Source organism: Heteronotia binoei, chromosome 5 (genome assembly GCF_032191835.1).
Source record: "Heteronotia binoei isolate CCM8104 ecotype False Entrance Well chromosome 5, APGP_CSIRO_Hbin_v1, whole genome shotgun sequence".
NCBI lineage: Eukaryota > Metazoa > Chordata > Lepidosauria > Squamata > Gekkonidae > Heteronotia > Heteronotia binoei.
The window spans coordinates 125,977,147-125,996,626 of NC_083227.1; the positions used below are offsets into that span (position 1 = coordinate 125,977,147).

Here is a 19,480-nt window from a genome sequence, read left to right on the forward strand (position 1 = left end):
TGCCCAATTACCTGGGCATGGATTGAGGAGAGGCTGGCTGTTGGGGGCTGGAGTTGAACTGACTGGAGAAGGCATGCCTCTAGGCCGGAGGAACCAGTGGGCAAGTCGAAGGTGGGAGGTCTTCTCCACAGCTCCACAGCTGTGAGTCCTATGGTGGGGAAAGATTTAACAGCACATGCAGAGTTGGACAGCACAAGGCCTGGGAGGGATATGTGTGAACGGCATCAAGGCAGGATTGTTGGTGCAGGCTAGGGAGGAAATGGTAGGCAGCCAGGAAAGGGAGTGCTGTGAACTGCTCTGAAAACCCTTGTTGAAGGAAAGCCTCAATAAAATAGCTCACAATTGCAACCTACTGCTTGAGAATTACTATGGAGCATGGGAATGGATTCCTAGCCAAGACCCAGACTGTTGAGGCCACCCAGGACAGTGCATTGGGCAATGTGTAATAATGGAGCATTTTTATCTTTGCAAATTTATATGAGTCTTTTATTGTACGGAACTACATTCTAGACAGAATAGAGACAGGATTCTAACCTAGCCTAATTAGTTAGTATGGATACAGATGAAGGAGGCATGTCCTGATCTCATGGTGCCAAGATGGAGAGAAGAAAAGGTATCAGGCAGAAAGAGAGAAGATTCTCTGAGAGTAGAAATCTATCATCTATATCCCATCAAATACTATCATCAGACCAGTAGAAAGGAAGGCTGCTCAGGGCCCTTACTTTTCTATCTTTCTCTATAGTTCACTTTGAAGTCTAAGGCTAAAAAACAGTGCAAAATCCTTCACTTCCAACATAGATTACTGAAATGGACCTTTTCTGTTGAAATAAAAGTGTTTGTGACTGGTTCACGCATGCAGTGGTTTTACCAGATTTTCTGTAAGTGTATGTCCTTGGACTCATCCTTACCTGCATGCATATGATGGAAGCAGTATGCACACTGGCAGTACATATGTACCCAGAGCTTTTTTTGTAGCAGGGACTCCTTTGCATATTAGGCTACACACCCCTGATGTAGCCAATCCTCCAAGAGCTTACAGGGTTCTTCTTACAGGACCTACTGTAAGCTCTTGGAGGATTGGCTACATCAGGGGGGTGAAGCCTAATAAGTAAAGGAGTCTCTGCTACAAGAAAAGCCCTATATGTACCCAGTGCACCTAGTTAAATCACAGCATAATGCATGAACACCCACAAACAACAAGAAGACCTCTGTTAAAAGTAGTAGCATTGTCTGCTCTATCTAGCAGTTGTTCCTTAAGGTTTTAGCTACAGGTCTTTCAGCTCTCACCTGCGGGTTAAACCTGGCTTTCTGAATGCATAGCAGATGCTATACCACTGAGTCATGGCCTGACTGAAAAGTAGGAGAGCATCCATAAAACATGTGTCACTTTAAAAAAAAAAAAAAAGCTTTTTCTACACACACATAGAGCTGCCTTATACTGAATCAAGACCATTGGTCCTTAAAGATCAGTATTGTCTACTCAGACTGGCAGCAGCTCTCCAGGGACCTAGGCAGAGGTCTTTTGCATCACTTTCTATCTAGTCCTTTTAACTGGAGTTGCCAGGGATTGAACCTGAGATTTTCTGCATGCAAACTTGAGGCCCTTCCACTAAGTCACACCACTTTTCTCACACTTTCTTTCAATATTTTTTTTATCCCCTGCATGCAAGACATGCTTCATATACAATTCCCCAAGCTTTATGGAGCTGACATGGTATAGGAATGAAACCATCTCATGGTTCTTGTTCACACACTAAGTTTTCCATGTGAGTATAAAAAGGTAAAAGTAGTCCCCTGTGCAAGCACCAGTCGTTTCCGACTCTGGGATGACGTTGCTTTCACAATGTTTTCACAGCAGACTTTTTATGGGGTGGTTTGCCATTGCCTTCCCCAGTCATCTACACTTTCCCCCCAGCAAGCTGGGTACTCATTTTACCAACCTCAGAAGGATGGAAGGCCGAGTCAACTTTGAGCCAGCTACCTGAACCCAACTTCCGCTGGGATCCAACTCAAGTCATGAGCAGAGTTTAGGACTGCAATACTGCAGCTTTACCACTCTGCGCCACAGGGCTCCCCATGTGAGTGTACACAATACTCTGAAGGCATTAGTGTATATAAAACTCAACTGCATGCTTTTTAGAGTCATCATGACACGACAGGCACAGTAACAGTGTCCTATGCTGCTTCCCAGTCATGAAAGTGAAGCACAAGCTGAGGATATTAATGTGCAGGAAATTGGCAGTATTTCTGTATATGTGAACTGGACACATGGAAAATTTGGAGGATTTGCAAATACCCTCTTCCACTTGAAAGTACTGGTAACAGCATATGATTGCTCTTGGAGGCAAATACGTGCTTTTAAGATGATGCTCTGTTTACCAGCCATCTCCAAATTATATTTATAAAAACTAAAACCAAGAAAAATAGGATTCTTCATAGAGTCCCCCTAGGGCTCCTTACTGATTCTTGTTTCCTTCCAGAAAACATCCTGTCCCCCAAGGTATTCAGGGGTTTGTCATCTTGCTCTCACTGCTGAAAACAGGCTGTCCCTAAATGATTCTCTGAGAAATAACAGTTTCCAGAACAGTCACATTTGTGCTATTGCTCATACCATTTTAAAAGAACAAAAACAACATCAGTTCAACTCAGCTCAACATCTGCTCCAGAAATTAACATAGACCAAATAACACTTTTTTAAAAAAAAATCCACTCATAACTATAAAGTCAGATTAAACAAGAGTTGCAAGAATAATTAATTGTGTGTATATGTCAGGAAATATGTATTTGAGAATAGATCTTTGAACAGTCATAGAAGGAAAAATATGAAACCTTAAACTAAAAACCACCTGCAAGATAAGCATATAATGCTGCTAGAGCCTTATGGTCTTCTACAGGGTCTGGATGTTCTTGACATGTGTATAGCCAAGTGATTTCTGGCTTTTTCTCAAAGCAAGAGATTTTTTAGTATCTGAAATTCATGTGCCTAAATTAAGATATTTTGAGAAAGTACTCAAGAGGTTCAACCTCCAACCTCACTGTATATCAATGAGCAAAAAACCCCACTGTCTCACTTGTTGCTATAGCATGATATATTGACATAACAAGATCCAGTGTGGTATTGGGTGAGAGTACCAGACTAGGATCTGGGACACCAAGGTTTGAATCTCCACACTACCATGGAAGTTTGCTGGGTGAATCAGAGGGTTGTTGTGGGGATAAAATGGAGGAGAGGAGAACAGTATAAATCACTTTGAGCCCCCTTTGAGATGAAAAGTGGCATATAAATGCAGCAACAATAATGTGATACGCTTACCTGTTTGCCAGTTTTGGAGGGGGGGTTATATCAAGGGACATGTAGATTACAGCATATCACTGAAGAAGTGAAACATCTAAAGAACTATCTTTTTAAAGAAGCAAAAAGATACAATTATTGGAAAGTCATTGAGGCACACTGGATTGATTGAGTTGTTCATCATCAGGAAAGGCATAGATATTAACTGTTAGAGGACCATGATGCTTGCCAAACACAAGCAACAGGAAAAGATATACTGTTGTTAGAGTGTTGGGAAGATGGAACATGTCCCCCAGACAGACATTCCTTCAAGTAAAGGCATTTGGCCCCATACCACAAATGTACAACTATGCATTTTTTGCTTTTTAAAATTTTTTTAAAGAAATTTCTAGTTCTTGAAATCAAGCAACTCAATTTATTGCACTGAACAATGGCTAAAATGATAGAAAGTAGTTTCAATAAACGTTTATAAAATATTTCATGTTTTTCACAAGATGTAAATTGACTGTATATGTATGCTGATATGAATTCTACAGGGATGATGTCACATATCCAGATGACGTGTTTGTGACCTGCAGTAACCAAATCAATAACCTAACAAAAATATCATATTTACAGAAGGCATTGATCATTCCTACCAGCCACCATTACATAAATGTAATGTGTGAAAGTATTATACCTGCAAATGAAGGTGATATGATTTATTGGTCCAACTTACCCTTCTGTTAGGAATGTTTCATTCATTATGCAATGCAAACCAGGGTCTTCTATCAAATCCTGGCCCCATGAGAGATGTACCTGTATGATATCTACTTGAGTGAATCCTGGCCTCAGATTCAGCAGGAGCTCACAGAAGTGCAGCTTTTGAACCTTTCTGAGGGTTCCCCCTCTTCCTCCCCACCTACCATATCCATTGAATAGTAGGTGCAGCTGCATAACAATCCCTGGATTAAGAGAGCAGCCAGCCAGCCAGCCAGCCACCAGGAGTTTTGCCACACCCCCAGCAGCCCTCATTAACCCCTGGAGAAACTCACCCCACCCTTTCTCCTCTTCTTATGTGATTTTGGGTGGTGGGTGGCTTGCTGGCCTTTTGACTGGGGTAGGGGGATCTCTAGGCAGCCCAAGCAGGTCTTGCTAGCCCAGGGCTCTCCTTTCTTGCATCAGATTGCTTTTGGCTGGGGGGGGGGGGGGAGCATCATATGTTAATGAGTTATGCTAATGATTTCCACCACCTATTTTTCTACAAAATGCCCCGGAGTGAATCACCATTCATGGTTCTATTTTTAAAAGAAAAAAAGCCAAATGATCTAGGGAGAGTTTGGGGACGACTCAGACCAGGGAGGCATGGCTGCACATCCCCATTATGCTGTGAAGTCCATTGGGCGAGCTTGCCCAGTTTAGCAGATCCCAGCCTAACCTAATAACTTCAGGGTTGTTGTGATGCTCAAATAAAATCGGGGTGTACGGGGAGTCACATACATCATACTAAATTCATTCGGAAAAGAGTGGGTTAAAAAAACCCCTTTAAATAATAGACCTTGCATATTAAAAATCCCACACCCTCTTCGGTTGGAAGAGCAATATCTGGTGACTTGCAAATCTTAATGAAACAAAAGCATGTTTTGCTTCCCTTTGCAGCTCCTCCAGATCACTGTAATCACACCGAACGTTAGCATGCCTAGAAGCCAGGGCTGCATGGATGAGCAGTCTCCTCTTGGCCTTCTATCAATGGGAAGCACACGATGCTAAGACACCGTTCTGGTTTGCGTGCGAACCACCGCGTTCACGCAACCCATGCCCCTTTCAACGAAACTGGTAAACAGCGACTCCGCCTAGCAAACAAAGCAGCCCTTCAGCAAAAAATGTTATCTTTGTGATAAGGAGCCGAGCGGGTCTCATCGCGAGTCGCGACGGCCCAGTTAATCTCTCACCCCCATCCTTGTGCCGAGAAGGAGCCAAGAAAATGAACTGGGGGGGGGGGAGGGGAGGGGAGGCGCGCGCAGTAATTTTTAATATGTAGAGCCAGTTTAAGGCACAGGCCTCCCTTCTTTAATAAAAACATGAGTCAGCGGCTGGCGTGGGCAGCGGATTTTCTAAACATCCCCTCATATCCTGAGAAAGGGGAGAGAACAGAAAGGAGGGAGGCTTGGCGGCTGCTGGGGGAGGGGGGAGCTATAATCGAAAGCGGCGCATTTACACGTCCCCACACGGAAAGGGGGAAAGGAGACCGAGAGAAAGCCGTCCAAGTCCTGTCCTGAAGTAGAAGCGAAAAAACCCCACACTTTGGGTCTTTTTTTTCCTCCTCCCCCCGCTTTTGTTTTGCTTGGAAGGAGCCCGGAGCAGCAGCCCCCCTCACGCTCACCCGCCCAAACTCACCAAGTGAAGTTCTGCTTGTCACTCGCCCTTGGGCTGAGACGTTTGTTGTGTCTACCCACTGAAGTTGTTTCGCACTTCCCACCTCCCTGTCTCTTCCAAAAAGGAAGGATTCAGCCCAAAAAGTGGATCAAAAAGTTTGAACCAAGTAGGACTTCTAAATCAACCTGGGCTTCTTTTCCTGCTCTAAAGCGAGCTCCAGAGTTAACTGGCGAGCAGCTCGTCTTGGATGCTGATGACGAATGCTCTGGGGTGCAATAAAATGCACTAGAGGCACCAAACGGACAGCGGGCGTGCAGGACAGCGGGACTTCACTCCGTCCTGGCTGCAGACGACGCCCCCTCCCCAAAACTTTTTGTAAAGACTCAGCTGAAGGAAGCTTTGACTGCGGATTCAAGGCAAACCGAGAAACTCCAGAAGAGGGGGAAAGAAAGAACACCCCCCCCCAGCCACGTCTAGATACTCTTCTGTGCGGCCCTTCTACAAAATAAGGTAAGTCTTAATCAGTCTGTCTTGCTGTAATCAGCTAACCTCCTCGTTGCCTTTCCAGCCTAAGCAAGTTGCAAATGGAAACTCTTTTAGCAATTCCAGATGTGGAGTGCCCCACAGCACTGTTCCTTTTCCATGTTATCTTCCAAAAGGCCAAACCCAGCCTGCACTCTTTGCAGACTCCTGGATTCGATTCTTCCACTCTGTCTGCCTCTGACTTTTGCAACTTTCCAAAGGGGTCCTTTAGAGTGAGCGCAGAACATGTGATGTTTGATGGCTGTGCAAAAGAGACAACAAAAAAAACCCAAAGCCTTCAGCTCAGGAAATTTGGCTTCTGGCACCTATCTTCTCTTTCCCTCCCCTTCGCTCTCTGGATCCTTCAGAAATAAAATTTAAAGGAATATTCACAAAATCCTGCAGGCTCCAGTGAAAATAAAGCCTGTGCTTCTTGTGAGGATTTGTATGTAACAAGAGTGAGCAGGGCTCTGGCTCTCCCCCTCCCTCCCCCGCCCGCTATTTATTTCCAAAGCACTGTTCATTCTTGTTGACAAGCAATTCTAGCCAATGTGAAACAAAGTGCCTTTCTTGGATCCACATATCTTAGTAAATGGGGTGGGGAGTGCATGATACAGTTTGTTTAATGAGAAGAACAAAGTTGGAGTCCACTGGCACCTTCAAGACCAATGAAGTTTTATTCAATGCATAAGCTTTTGGGGGTATGCAGATTTCATTGTATCTGGAGACGTGTACATGCACATGAAAGTGTATACCTTGAAGAAAACCTTGTTGATCTTAAAGGTGCCACTGGAATCAAACTTTTGTTCTGCTGCTTCAGACTGTTATATATGTGATCTGAATTGCTACCCACCTGAATTTAATGAGAAGAGTAAGTCTCTGAAGTCAAAAACATTGGAATCTCCGAAAGAGGGTGGTATAAGAATGCATTCCACTTGGAGTTACTTGGCAGACAGCTGCTCATACTGGGGAGGGTTTGTCATAGTTGCTAATGACTAAGAACTTGTTAACAATCATTGCTGCAGGGTGAAAAAATCGTATAATATTGTATGAGGCATATTCTGCACAGTAAGAGATATGACCAGTCATACTTTGTGCCTCTCTACTTCTGAAACTCAACTCCCATACACTGGGATGTAGTGGCGTGTCATGATTGAGAGCATGGTCTTAAAAGTCTGCACTTGCATTCTCAGTTCAGCTAGAAACACAGTGGGTATCTTTGAACAGCTACTGTAATGTAGCAACAATAATACTGGCCTGGTCTACAGGTTTCTTGTCATGATTACTGAGATACAGGATGAGATATGCAAGGATAAACTGCCATATGATTTTTTCATATTATGGTGATAATGTTATTACTGAAATGAAGATCTGAATGAGAGGTGTGGTCAGTTGGGTTCTGTATATTTTACACAATCACATGCTCTACCCTCACTTCTGCACAATTCTTTTCTGAACACTATTGAACATTTGACTTTGGCGGTTTGCTATGACTTAGCCATATTTACAGCTTTCACAGCCCCCATATCAAAAGCCACATGGTTATTGAACAGCCACAGTTGCAATTGTTATCCCAGTGGATGCTGTGTATTGTTTGAGATGGGAACTCACTGTGATCCTTAGTAGGAACAAAGTTGTTTGAGTGCCCATATTGATGTGGATTCCTGTTGGGTAGCTTTTGCTAGCATGTACAATAAAAACAAAAAACACCTTGTGGCATTTTTAAAAGTAACTAGTTTATTTGTAGCAAAAGATTTTGTGCGCTATGGCTAACTTCAAGGGCTCTGGTCCACAGAAGTTTATGTTACAAGAAATCTCTTAGTCTTTCTGCTTCCTCTTTCTATTGCTGTGGTTTTCTTATAACTGCATTTATTGTAAGACCCTTTCTTTTTAAATTAAGAAAAATAAAGGCAAGTAAGTTTGAAAGACTCAAGTCTTACAAAAATGTGCCTTACCAAAAAGTTCCTGCTGCAATGTTTTCTGTAAGTAATACCGTCTCCTTCCTATACCCTGTTACTATCTGTTCTTAAGAGCAATTGGTTGTAAGGAAAGCAGTGGCTCAAGTAGTACTGTTATGAGAAGATCTTAAAGCTGCAGTAAATGGATACAAGGAGGCTACGCCAATAACTAGGAATTCTAATGAGAACCAGGCAAAACAAATGTCTGTTGGAGCAAGAATCTACATAAACCCAGTCTGACAGCTACAGTATGACAGCTGGTGATCTAGCTGCCAGGCTAGGTCACAGTGACCTGATCAGCAGACCGGCTTGAGCCGGCAGAAGCCAAGTGATGCAATCTGCTGAGTCAGCACGGCCAGGATTGGCTGCTTGGACTATATATGATCTGTGTGTGCATCACACAGGTCTCTCCCTGTGAGATGGTGGTTAGGCGAAGCACTTTGTCCGTGGAGGTGATATTGTATAGACTGCACAAGAGAGCACTTGTTGTGTATATATGTTAATACACCTTTTGGCACTAGTTGCACGTGTCTGCCTGATTTTCTTTCCTGAAGCCCTGTGTCGGGCAAGTCATCTCCCTCACTCTGCTACTCCCGCTCCGACAGGGTTATGGGCCCAGGGCGGTTCCGCTGCGCGGAGGAGAGAGTTGAGAGTTGAGCTGACTGTGAGTTTGGAAAGAGCCGGAGGCGAGGAACGCCGGTGAAGGACACAGAAGCACCACCGTTCTCTGTTTGAGAGCCAGAGGGACGTCGGCAGCCAGCTGTGAGGAGGAGTCGGCACGATGGCTCAGCAACAGCTTGGAGTAGCCGTTGAGAAGCTCACCTCAGCCAACTACGCGGTGTGGAGCCTGAGAATGCAACACTACCTCAAGCGTGAAGGGCAATGGCTGTTCGTGAGTAACCCCCCTGCTGACTTATCTCCTGCCGAGACTGTGTTATCGGATAAGGCACTGGCCAACATAGTGCTATCTATAGGAGATGACCAGCTGGTTTATGTGCGAGGGAAGGACACTCCCAAGGCTGCCTGGGACGCGTTGAGTGCGGTGCATGTTAGCACCACTGCTGGTTCCCTCATGGCCTTGACAAGGAGGATGTTCCGCACCGTTATGCCGGCTGGAGGGTGTGTGAAAGATCACATCAAACGGCTAACGGACTGTTTCGTTGAGCTGGAGGCAAGAGGCAAGACTGTAGCTCCAGACGACAGAGTGTACATTTTGCTGTCGTCGTTGCCACCTGAGTACACTCCCCTGATAACTTCTCTGGAGACGGTGGACGTAGCGACCCTGACCATGGAATACGTCTGTGCCCACCTGCTTGACTTCCAAGAGAGAATTGCGGCCGTGAGCTGTCCGGGGGTGTCGGCCGGGCAGCGTGCTGTTATCGGTGTGTCCGGGAAGACAGCCAAGAATGAGCCAGCTTCTGCTGCTGGCAGGCGTCCGAAGGTGGAGGAAGTGGAGCCGACTGCGTTTGCAGTCCGTCGCTGCTATGGATGCGGGTCGTCGCAGCACCTGCTCCGAGCTTGCCCTGAGAGGGAGAAGAGGCGGGGGCGTGTGCGGCGAGAGCGGAGGACCGCCAGCCCGTGTGAGGAAGCAACCCGGCTGGTCACGTCTGCAGTAGAGAGCACAGGGTCTGCTTGGATTTTAGACTCCGGGGCAACGAGCCATCTCTGCTGCGAGAAGGAGTTGTTGAAAAACATTGACAGTCCTGAGCATAAGTATGTGAGATTGGCTGATGGGACCACTGCCAATTCTGTTTGCTCAGGCAATGTGGAATTTCCTGCACTGAAATGTATGTTGCAAAATGTGTTGTATGTACCCTCACTGCAGTCTAACCTGTTGAGTGTTAGCACACTGTTTGACCAGGGATACCAGGTGAGATTTGAGAAAACCTGCTGCAAAATCCTGGGAGGTGGGGGAAAGTTGCTTGTGACAGGAAAGAGGGAAGGTAAACTGTATGTGGTCCAGAGTGATTGTGCCCAGGTGGCTCAGGTGTCGAATGAGCCTGTGCACAATAATTGTATACATTTGCTCCATAGGAGACTTGGGCACTGCGGATTTAGGGCGTTAAAGAAAACCCTGGAGCTTGTGCCTAGTTTGAAAGTAAATCCTTGCAAATGTTACTTGGATTGCCAGGTCTGCAAGAAGACCAAAAGCAAGGCGTGTGCTGTTGCTAAAGAAAGCTCAAGGGAAAGCACACGAGCCCTGGAACTAGTCCATTTAGACGTTATTGGCCCATTGCCAAAGAGTCTGTCGGGGAGGAGATACTGCTTGGTGGCCACCGACGACCACACGAGGTACGCGTGGGTTTTCACCATGGTGCATAAGTCTGAGGTGTATAAGACATTCACCAAGTGGGTCAAAGCAGTGGAGAGACAATTAGGGGTTAATCTCCTAGCTGTACAAACCGACAGAGGGGGGGAATTCTTATCTAACCAGATGAAACGTTGGCTGGAGAACAAGGGCATTGCCCACCGTCTGACGAACCCAGCAACGCCCCAAGAACATGGGCTATCCGAGCGAACAGGCGCCGTGTTACAAACATTAATGCACAGCATGCTCGAGGATGCAAAGCTGCCAATTCGTTATTGGGCGGAAGCGATGCATTGCTCGGCATACGTACATAATAGGGTTTGGTGTAAGCCTGTAAATGATTTGCCTTATAAGCGGCTATATAACCACTGCCCAGATTTGAGCTTTCTGAGGGTATTTGGAACCCAAGCCTGGGTGAATATTCCTCTGAAACATAGAAGGAAAGGAGGTGACCGGGCAGTGAGCCTAACCTTTCTGGGCTACCAGCCAGAAACCAAATCATATCGCTTTTGTGATAAGCGGGCGAAGCTAACCTTTAGTAGGTCCGCTGGATTTAGTGAGTCCAGCTGGGCAAGATTGCACTCTACGGAAAGAGACCTGGGAATGCTGCCAAGTACTGATAAGAATGTTGGAGCGCAGCCCAGAAGCCCAGCCCAGGAGGTGGCACCCAGTGGGGCTGGAGAAGGTGAGCCGAATCCTGGCACAGGGCCACGGGTGTCGGCTAGAGCCACAAAAGGCATCCCTCCTGCTAGATACGGGTTCCCAAGTGCAAACCAAGTCAGCACCCCTGAACCTGAAACATACGAGGAGGTGCTGAAGCTAGATAGTAAAGAAAGGCTAGCATGGTTTGCCGCAATGCAGAAGGAATATGATTCCTTGCTGAAAAACAGAGTGTTTACTGAGGTGCTAAGGCCGGGCAACCGGAACATTATCTCCTGTAGGTGGACCTACCGGTTAAAGAAAGACGCAAATGGAGCCGTGCAACGAAAGGCCAGGTTAGTGGCCAGAGGGTTCAGCCAAAGGAAGGGATTGGATTATCAGCAAGTGTTTGCCCCCACTTTAAAAGCTGAAACCCTCAGGGCAGCATTGTGTAAGGCTGGAAGTACGGGGCAACAAGCCCATCACTTTGACTTCGAGACAGCCTATTTGAACTCCCCCTTAGACCAGGAGCTGTTTATGGAACAAATCCCCGGTTTTGATGGTGGGAGTGGTGTGTTAAAACTGAACAAAGCCTTGTATGGTTTGAAACAAGCCGGACACGCATGGTACAAGTGTTTGAAGTCAGCATTAATGAAAGTAGGATTCAACCAGCATCTGGCAGACCCTTGCATGTTTAGCAGGGTGGTGGGAGAGTCCAGAATGATAGTCCTCATCTTTGTGGACGATCTGATTGTCTTAGTGGACTCCAACCAACAATTAGCATGGTTTCAAGAAACAGCCAGTAAGCTGTTCACTATCAAGCACCTGGGGCCAGTGAGCTACTACCTAGGGGTGGAAATAGCGAGGAGGGCCGATGGTTGTTTTGAACTGTCCCAGAGCAACAAAGTGAGAGCGCTGCTAGCTCAGTATGGTATGAACGAAGCTAGCAGTGTGCAAACGCCCATGACCACAGGTTATAGCAAGGAACCTGAAGGTGAGATATTCAAGAATGTACCATTATACCAGTCCCTGATCGGGTCCTTATTGCACCTAGCGTGCTGGACCAGGCCAGATATCAGCTATGCGGTACATATATTGTGCCAGAAAAATGCTGAACCCCACCACAAAGATTGGGTGGCGGCTAAAAGAGTACTACGTTACCTCAGCGGCACAATAGAACGTAAGCTATCCCTCAGAGTAGGAGAAAAACCTGAACTACGCGCCTATGCTGACGCAAGCTGGGGGGACCGGCCCAAGGCAAAATCAACCACAGGAATTGGAATATTTCTGGGAGATGCCCTAGTAGTATGGAAAGCCACCAAGCAGACCCTGGTGGCATGTAGCACGTGTGAGGCAGAGTACGGTGCCATAAACGAATGTGTACTTAACCTAGAGTGGGCAGTACAACTGATGAGGGACTTTAGCATACCTGTAAATTTGCCAGTTTCAGTATATACTGACAACTCAGCAGCCAAAGAACTGACGGAGAACCAAGCTGCTCGAGGGAAAAGCAAGCATATACTTATCAGGTACCAAAATGTGAAGGAAGCAGCGGCTAAAAACCTCATAAAAATAATAAAGTGTACATCGGATGAGAATGCCGCTGATATATTCACGAAATGTTTAACTGCAAGTGAACATGAAAACTGTGTAAAGTGTTTGGGTATACTGGGTTTAAATAGATTAGGAGGTGTGTTGGAGCAAGAATCTACATAAACCCAGTCTGACAGCTACAGTATGACAGCTGGTGATCTAGCTGCCAGGCTAGGTCACAGTGACCTGATCAGCAGACCGGCTTGAGCCGGCAGAAGCCAAGTGATGCAATCTGCTGAGTCAGCACGGCCAGGATTGGCTGCTTGGACTATATATGATCTGTGTGTGCATCACACAGGTCTCTCCCTGTGAGATGGTGGTTAGGCGAAGCACTTTGTCCGTGGAGGTGATATTGTATAGACTGCACAAGAGAGCACTTGTTGTGTATATATGTTAATACACCTTTTGGCACTAGTTGCACGTGTCTGCCTGATTTTCTTTCCTGAAGCCCTGTGTCGGGCAAGTCATCTCCCTCACTCTGCTACTCCCGCTCCGACAATGTCATTATGCAAAGAACACAAATCTCATTGTATGTGAATGACCCATCCATGGGCATAAGGTAGATCTGTCTCAATCAGAATCATAGCAGCTGAGTCCTCCCAAATCTATATGTAGAATGGAAAGACGACATGAGTTCAGTCATAAGAGAAATAGGAGGAAGGGGAAGATAGCGAAACAAGAGCCTAAAGTCTAGCTGGCCTAAGGTCTTATTTATTCATCCTTTTTTTCTCCTTTGTACCAGTCCATCCTACAAATACAGACTCTTCCTAATCTGGTTCACATAGAATAATAGAACCGCAGAGTTGGAAGGGGCCACACAGGCCATCTAATTCAACCCCCTGCTCAATGCAGGATCAGCCTACACACAGGGGTGGCCAACGGTAGCTCTCCAGATGTCTTTTGCCTACAACTTCCATCAGCCCCAGCCATTGGCCATGCTGGCTGGGGCTGATGGGAGTTGTAGGCAAAAACATCTGGAAAGCTACCATTGGTCACCCCTGGACAGCATCCCTGACAAGTGTTTGTCCAGCTGCTGCTTAAAGACTGCCAGTGATGAGGAGCTCACCATCTCCCCAGGTAGCTGATTCCACTGCTGAACAACTCTTACGGTAAAAAAGTATTTCATAATATCCAGTCAGTATCTTCCCACCCTTAATTTAAATCCATTAATGTGAGTCCTATCCTCCACAGGAACAGCTCCCTGCCCTCCCTGAGTGACAGCCCTTCAAATACTTAAAGAGAGCAATCATGCCCCCCTCCATACTCCTCTTCTCCAGTCCCTCAGCCAAGTCCCTCAGCCTTTCCTCATAGGGATTGATCTGCAGGCATTTCGAGTTCACATCAGCCTTTGGTACACTGCTTTAGTAATTTATTCCATTTGCAATTCCATCCCAATCCAATCTATAGGCAGTTTTCTATTCATTCATTTGTTTTCCATGTACATGCTTGATTTCATGCTATTTGACATATATATATGGTCAGAAGGAGTGTTGTGTCTGCAGTCAGCTGTAATGACAAATTTGTCATTTCAGGAATATACCTTAGAAAACCTTTGTCTTGTATAGTCCCCTCCTCTTCCTTCCTTATGTGAGGCTCAGAAGTAGAAACCTTCCACATTTCTAGCAGACCATAGCTCATAATGTCATCCAAACTGAATGAGATGACAAACTACAGGGTATTAGAAATGTGAAGTTGTCAGTTTCTGAGCCACATGTGAGGAGAAGAGAAAGAGGAACACAAGAGCCTGAATGATTCCCAAGGTTTATTGTCATAATTTATTTTTATTTTTTATACAACATTTCTACCTTTCTGCCCTCACAAGGGCCACCAAAGCCACTAACAAATTAAAACATACATAATAAAATCACATTTTAAAACCAACCAACCACCAATACACCATTAAAACAATTAAAATCAGAGTTAAAATACATACAAAATGCATTCTGCCTCAATTGAAGTTTTGGAACACTTCTTAAGGGCAGCCCTATGTAGAGCACATTGCATTTATCTAATCTAGATAAATCTGGGCATACAGGGCAGTGGCCAGTTATTTTCTGCTCAGAAAAGGCCACAGATGGCTAACCAGTTGAAGCTAGTAAGAGGCACTCCTGACCACAGCTGCAGTAGTCCTGAGCATCCCAAACTACAGAGCTGTTATCTAGCAGGCCCAAGAGCATCCCAGACTAGACCTGTTCATTTTGTTCAAGGGGAGTACAATCCCATCCAAAATGGGTGACATTTTGAATCCTGGGTCAGACTATCTAGCCACCAGTAGCACTTCTATCTTGTTTGATTTGTTCTTCAGTTTATTAGCTCATATCCAATCCAATACTGCTTCCAGGCACCAGTTCAGGGTTTCTGTAGCCTCCCTTCTGTAGCTGCTAGATAGAGCTGAGTGTCATCTGTATATTGGTGATAACCTAAACTAAATCTCTGGATGACCTCAGTGGTTTCATGTAGATCAGGGGTGGCCAACAGTAGCTCTCCAGATGTTTTTTGCCTACAACTCCCATCAGCCCCAGCCATTGGCCATGCTGGCTGGGGCTGATGGGAATTGTAGGCAAAAACATCTGGAGAGCTACCGTTGGCCACCCCTGATGTAGATGTTAAAGAGCATAGGGAATAAAATTGAAACAGAGCCGGTTTGACCACCCCTGCCTCAGACCAACATGTCTACCCACCTGTATCTAAGATTGTATTCTGTTATTTAATTTTGGAGGAAAATACTACCCTAGTTAGTATTCCTGAGGTAGTGCTTAGGATGGAAAAGGCCTTTATCTACACAGCTGATTCCTGCTGAGCTCTTGATCCAGTGGCAACGCCAGGTTGGAGGTCAGAAAGGTGGCATAGCTTTGCTTCACTATGAATAATCTGAACTACCCCATGCAGAAAGTGTCTGACTAGATAGTGTACATTATGGAAACATAGTGATTTCATAAATATACCACCTACTTAGCTGCCCAATGGAGTTCCGGTGATGGGGATACTCTTGAGGTTCCATTAGAAATGGCCAGATTTCTTATACTTGGCAACTTTTACATCCATGTTAAAGCTACTCTGAGTATTGGGGAGATAATTGAGCCCATAAAATGATCCAGAAGATGAACCATCTACTGCCTCCTATGACAGTTGTTCCTGGATTTCTGCTGATAAATTCTCTCAGCTTCAGTTCTGCTCAACTTGGAGACAGCAGATCAATCAGATTATAGACCAGAGATGTCACAGGCACCAGCTTGTAGTGGTTCCTTGGATCTGTTTACTTTGATCTCTCTTGAGGATGTCAGTAGGTTACTAAACATTATGAAGGCTATCATGTGTGATTAGGATTCTTCCCCATCAAAGCTGGTGAAAACAAACAAAAGTGAATTTGGGAAGCTTTTGACCAGGAGAGTCAATTACTTGTTGAAGGAGAGAGTTTCACCTTTCATAAAGGTGGCAGTGATTCATCAAGAAATCATCTTTATGTAAGAAATGTCCTGCTGCTTTTAGGTGTACTCACTATTCCCATTTTAGCAAAAGTGATAGACTGTGTGGTGTCGAAGCAACTCCAAGTATCAGTGAGAGATGTATCTTTATGTAACCTTCTTCTGTCTGACTTTTTTACCTGGTTATGGAATGGAGTTTTGAGTTACTATGGTAGATGATTGTATGGGGGAAATTTGCTGGACCTCTCATCTGGCATTAATGCTACGGAGCATTCTGTTCTTCTAAGAATATGGTTAAGAGGGAAGGTAGTATGGTACAGACCAATCTTGTCAGATCTCAGAAGCTAAGCAGGGTCAGCCTTGGTTAGTACTTGGATGGGAGACCTCCAAGGAAAACTACAGAGGAAGGCAATGGTAAACCACCTCTGCTTCTCAGTTGCCTTGAAAACCCCTTGCTGAGATTGCCATAAATTGGCTGCAACTCAGCTGCACTTTACACACATGAGAATAGGTCAAGGTGTCAGAGCTGGCTCTCCAGTGATATCATTCCTGTGTTTGGTCTGTCCAACATATACAGATGGTTCTCTTTAGGTAAGGTAGCTTGAGAGTGAATGAAAGGCTCAGGAATAAAAGTAACTTAAGTACTATCTCTCTTGGCGAAGCAGAAGATGGAAGGTACCACTTCAACTATTTTATTACTGGCACGTTCTACTGGGTTTCATACCCAGTTACATTCACTCCTAGTGAGGCTCTGTGTTGGCACTGATGCTATAATACTATCTAGTATTTGTATGAAGTCCAGAGGAGAAATCATCTATAGATGATTTTGATAACACTGATGACACCTAGCTCTACATTTCTGACCAAACATCAAGGCACTGCTGGCTCTGTCCTGAATTTCATTATGAAGTGGTCAGATAGAGAAAACCAGGAAACAAAATTCAGTTTCTAAATGTGAGTATATATCCAGCCTCTGCAGCACTGTTTGTGTTGGCCGGCATTATGCTTTCCTATTGTTTGGGGGCTGCTAGAAGCTATGATTGCCATGAAGTGACCACCACAATCTCAGGGTATGAATCAGCAACTCTGAGTCTCTTTCAAGAAGGATTGCAAAAGCACCTATTGTAGCTGACTTTTGAGTTAACTGTGTACATGTTGTAAACTGTACGGGTTGGTTAGGGAAATAATAGACACTTCTTTGACAATGTCCTGTATTGTTCTTTGTGTTTAATTATTGCTTTAAATATTATTTTATATGTTTGTGAGCTAATATGAGCATATGAAAATTAGCCTTATAATTTTTCAGTCATACAGCCAACTGGATCAATGGGTAGATGGATGATACTGAAGCAGGCTGAGCCAACTGGCAATGATGAACATAGGAATGACACTTCTGTTACTACCTGCATAATTAACAATCTGTATTAATATGGCTGGCACCAGCCCCAGTCCATGGCTAAGCTACTAGATGTGAAAAAGCGTCTGTGAATCAGATCTCAGAGTGAAGTTATTTGTTAGAGTACTTTACAACAGATCAGTTAAAATCCAGCCGTGTAATTTCTTTTCTTTAACATTAGCTACTTTTAGGTGTATATTACATACAAATTCACATCTTTTTGATAAGCTAATGATCGTACATGAATGTTTATTATGGTTCCACTGCATTAGCTGTTGCTAGCATTTTAAATAACCCTTTTATTAAGTAATAAAACTATGACATTTAACAATATGCAATGACATGGATCCTAACTGTTGGAAAATTTCCACCTCTTTCTCCTTCCTGCCACAAACTCTTATTTGTCCCTTGACCCTGTGGGTCAGACATTTCCCAGGGGCACAGTTTTGGAATACATAGTAGGCTACAGCAGGATTAAAGATGAAGAAGGGAAGGCAATGCACACCTAAATATAGTTGCATATTCAGAAGTTACTGTATTGAATACTCACAGCTTTATCACCACTTTTGATCATATGAACATGATAGAGATTATTTTTATCATCATTTCCTCCCTGCCTCCATAATCCCTCCATTGTTGATGGTGTTGAACAACTATGACACTATGCACAACATTATGTGTACAACCCATTGCTGTATGTAATAATCTCTCGATAAGGATCATGTTGCTTAAAATGTGTATATGGAAATACCCCCTAACAATAACTTTTAGACTGTTCTGGCCTCATTCAAAAATGGCATCAAATTTTAAAACAATATTTGGGAAAATTTTCAAAAGCTTGCCACATTTCAGATTACATGCCACCTAGCACTAACTATTGCATATGATTATATTAGCATATCCAAGTGTCAGTGTGTGCTGGCATTATTGATTCATTTCAAAATATTGTAGCCTGCCTTTGTGACAAAAAGCCAGTTTATATCCTGGGACATTATAAGCCATTATATACAGTAGCAATTATGAACTTGTTGGAAAAGATGTGTAATAAAGCCAGCAGCAATTTCTGCAGCAGTGCTTTTCCCTGCCACCATGAACACTCAGGTTATCAGGTCTGACTAAGGAAATCTCTGGGAACTTTGGGGGTGGAGCCAGGAAACTTTGGGGGCAGATCCAGGAGCAGGGTTATGACAAGCACATTTGAACTCTGAAGGGAGCTTTGGCAGTCACATTTAAAGGGACTGGGCTCCTTTTAAATGCCTTCCCTTCATCGGAAATAATGGAGGATGGGGGCACCTTCTTTGGGGGCTCTCCCCAAGCCCCAAATACTCACAGATCGATTCTCCTTTGTATCCTATGGGGACCAGTCTCAGTAGGGTATAAGGGAGTGCCCAAAGGACATTAACCACCACCACCACTTCCGTTTTCTGATAACCCTGAAGTGAAAGGAGGGCCTCCAAACCGGGGATCCCCTGCCCCCAACCAGAGATTCAAATAATTACAAAAACCATTGTAAAGGCAAATTATCCAAATATACCTCAATATATAATCACATAAGAACTACTGTATCAGGCAATCCAAAATAACATTCATGTTACATCAATATCATGTTGCACAAAATTGTTCCAAAGTAGAATCACTCACAAAGTATCACTTGACAATCCTCAATAGTAGCTAAAGAGTCCTATAAAAGTCCAGATTTCTAGTCCATTGCTATCAGAGACTTGCTGTCGTATCAATATCAGCTGACTGGCAAGTCTCCAGTGGTAGCAACGGACTAGAAATTTGAACTTTAATAGGACTCTTTAGCTGCTATTGAAAGAGTGTTAAAGCTGCAGTACTGCAGTCCTAAGCTCTGCTCACGATCTAAGTTCAATCCCCGGTGGAAGCTGTGTTTTCAGGTAGCCGGCTCCAGGTTGACTCAGCTTTCCATCCTTCCGAGGTCAGTAAAATGAGTACCCAGCTTGCTGGGGGGAAAGTGTAGATGACTGGGGA

The 19,480-nt window shown here is 44.5% G+C and overlaps 1 protein-coding gene across 1 annotated transcript in view; it reads left to right on the plus strand.

The window, feature by feature from the left end:
* Positions 1–5,668: 5,668 nt before the first annotated feature.
* PDGFRB (platelet derived growth factor receptor beta) overlaps positions 5,669–19,480 on the plus strand; it is a 130,492-nt gene continuing 116,680 nt past the window's right edge. The window contains exon 1 of the mRNA XM_060240320.1: positions 5,669–6,157. The gene's annotated coding sequence lies outside the window, so the exon portion shown is untranslated. The remainder of the gene's footprint in view (positions 6,158–19,480) is intronic.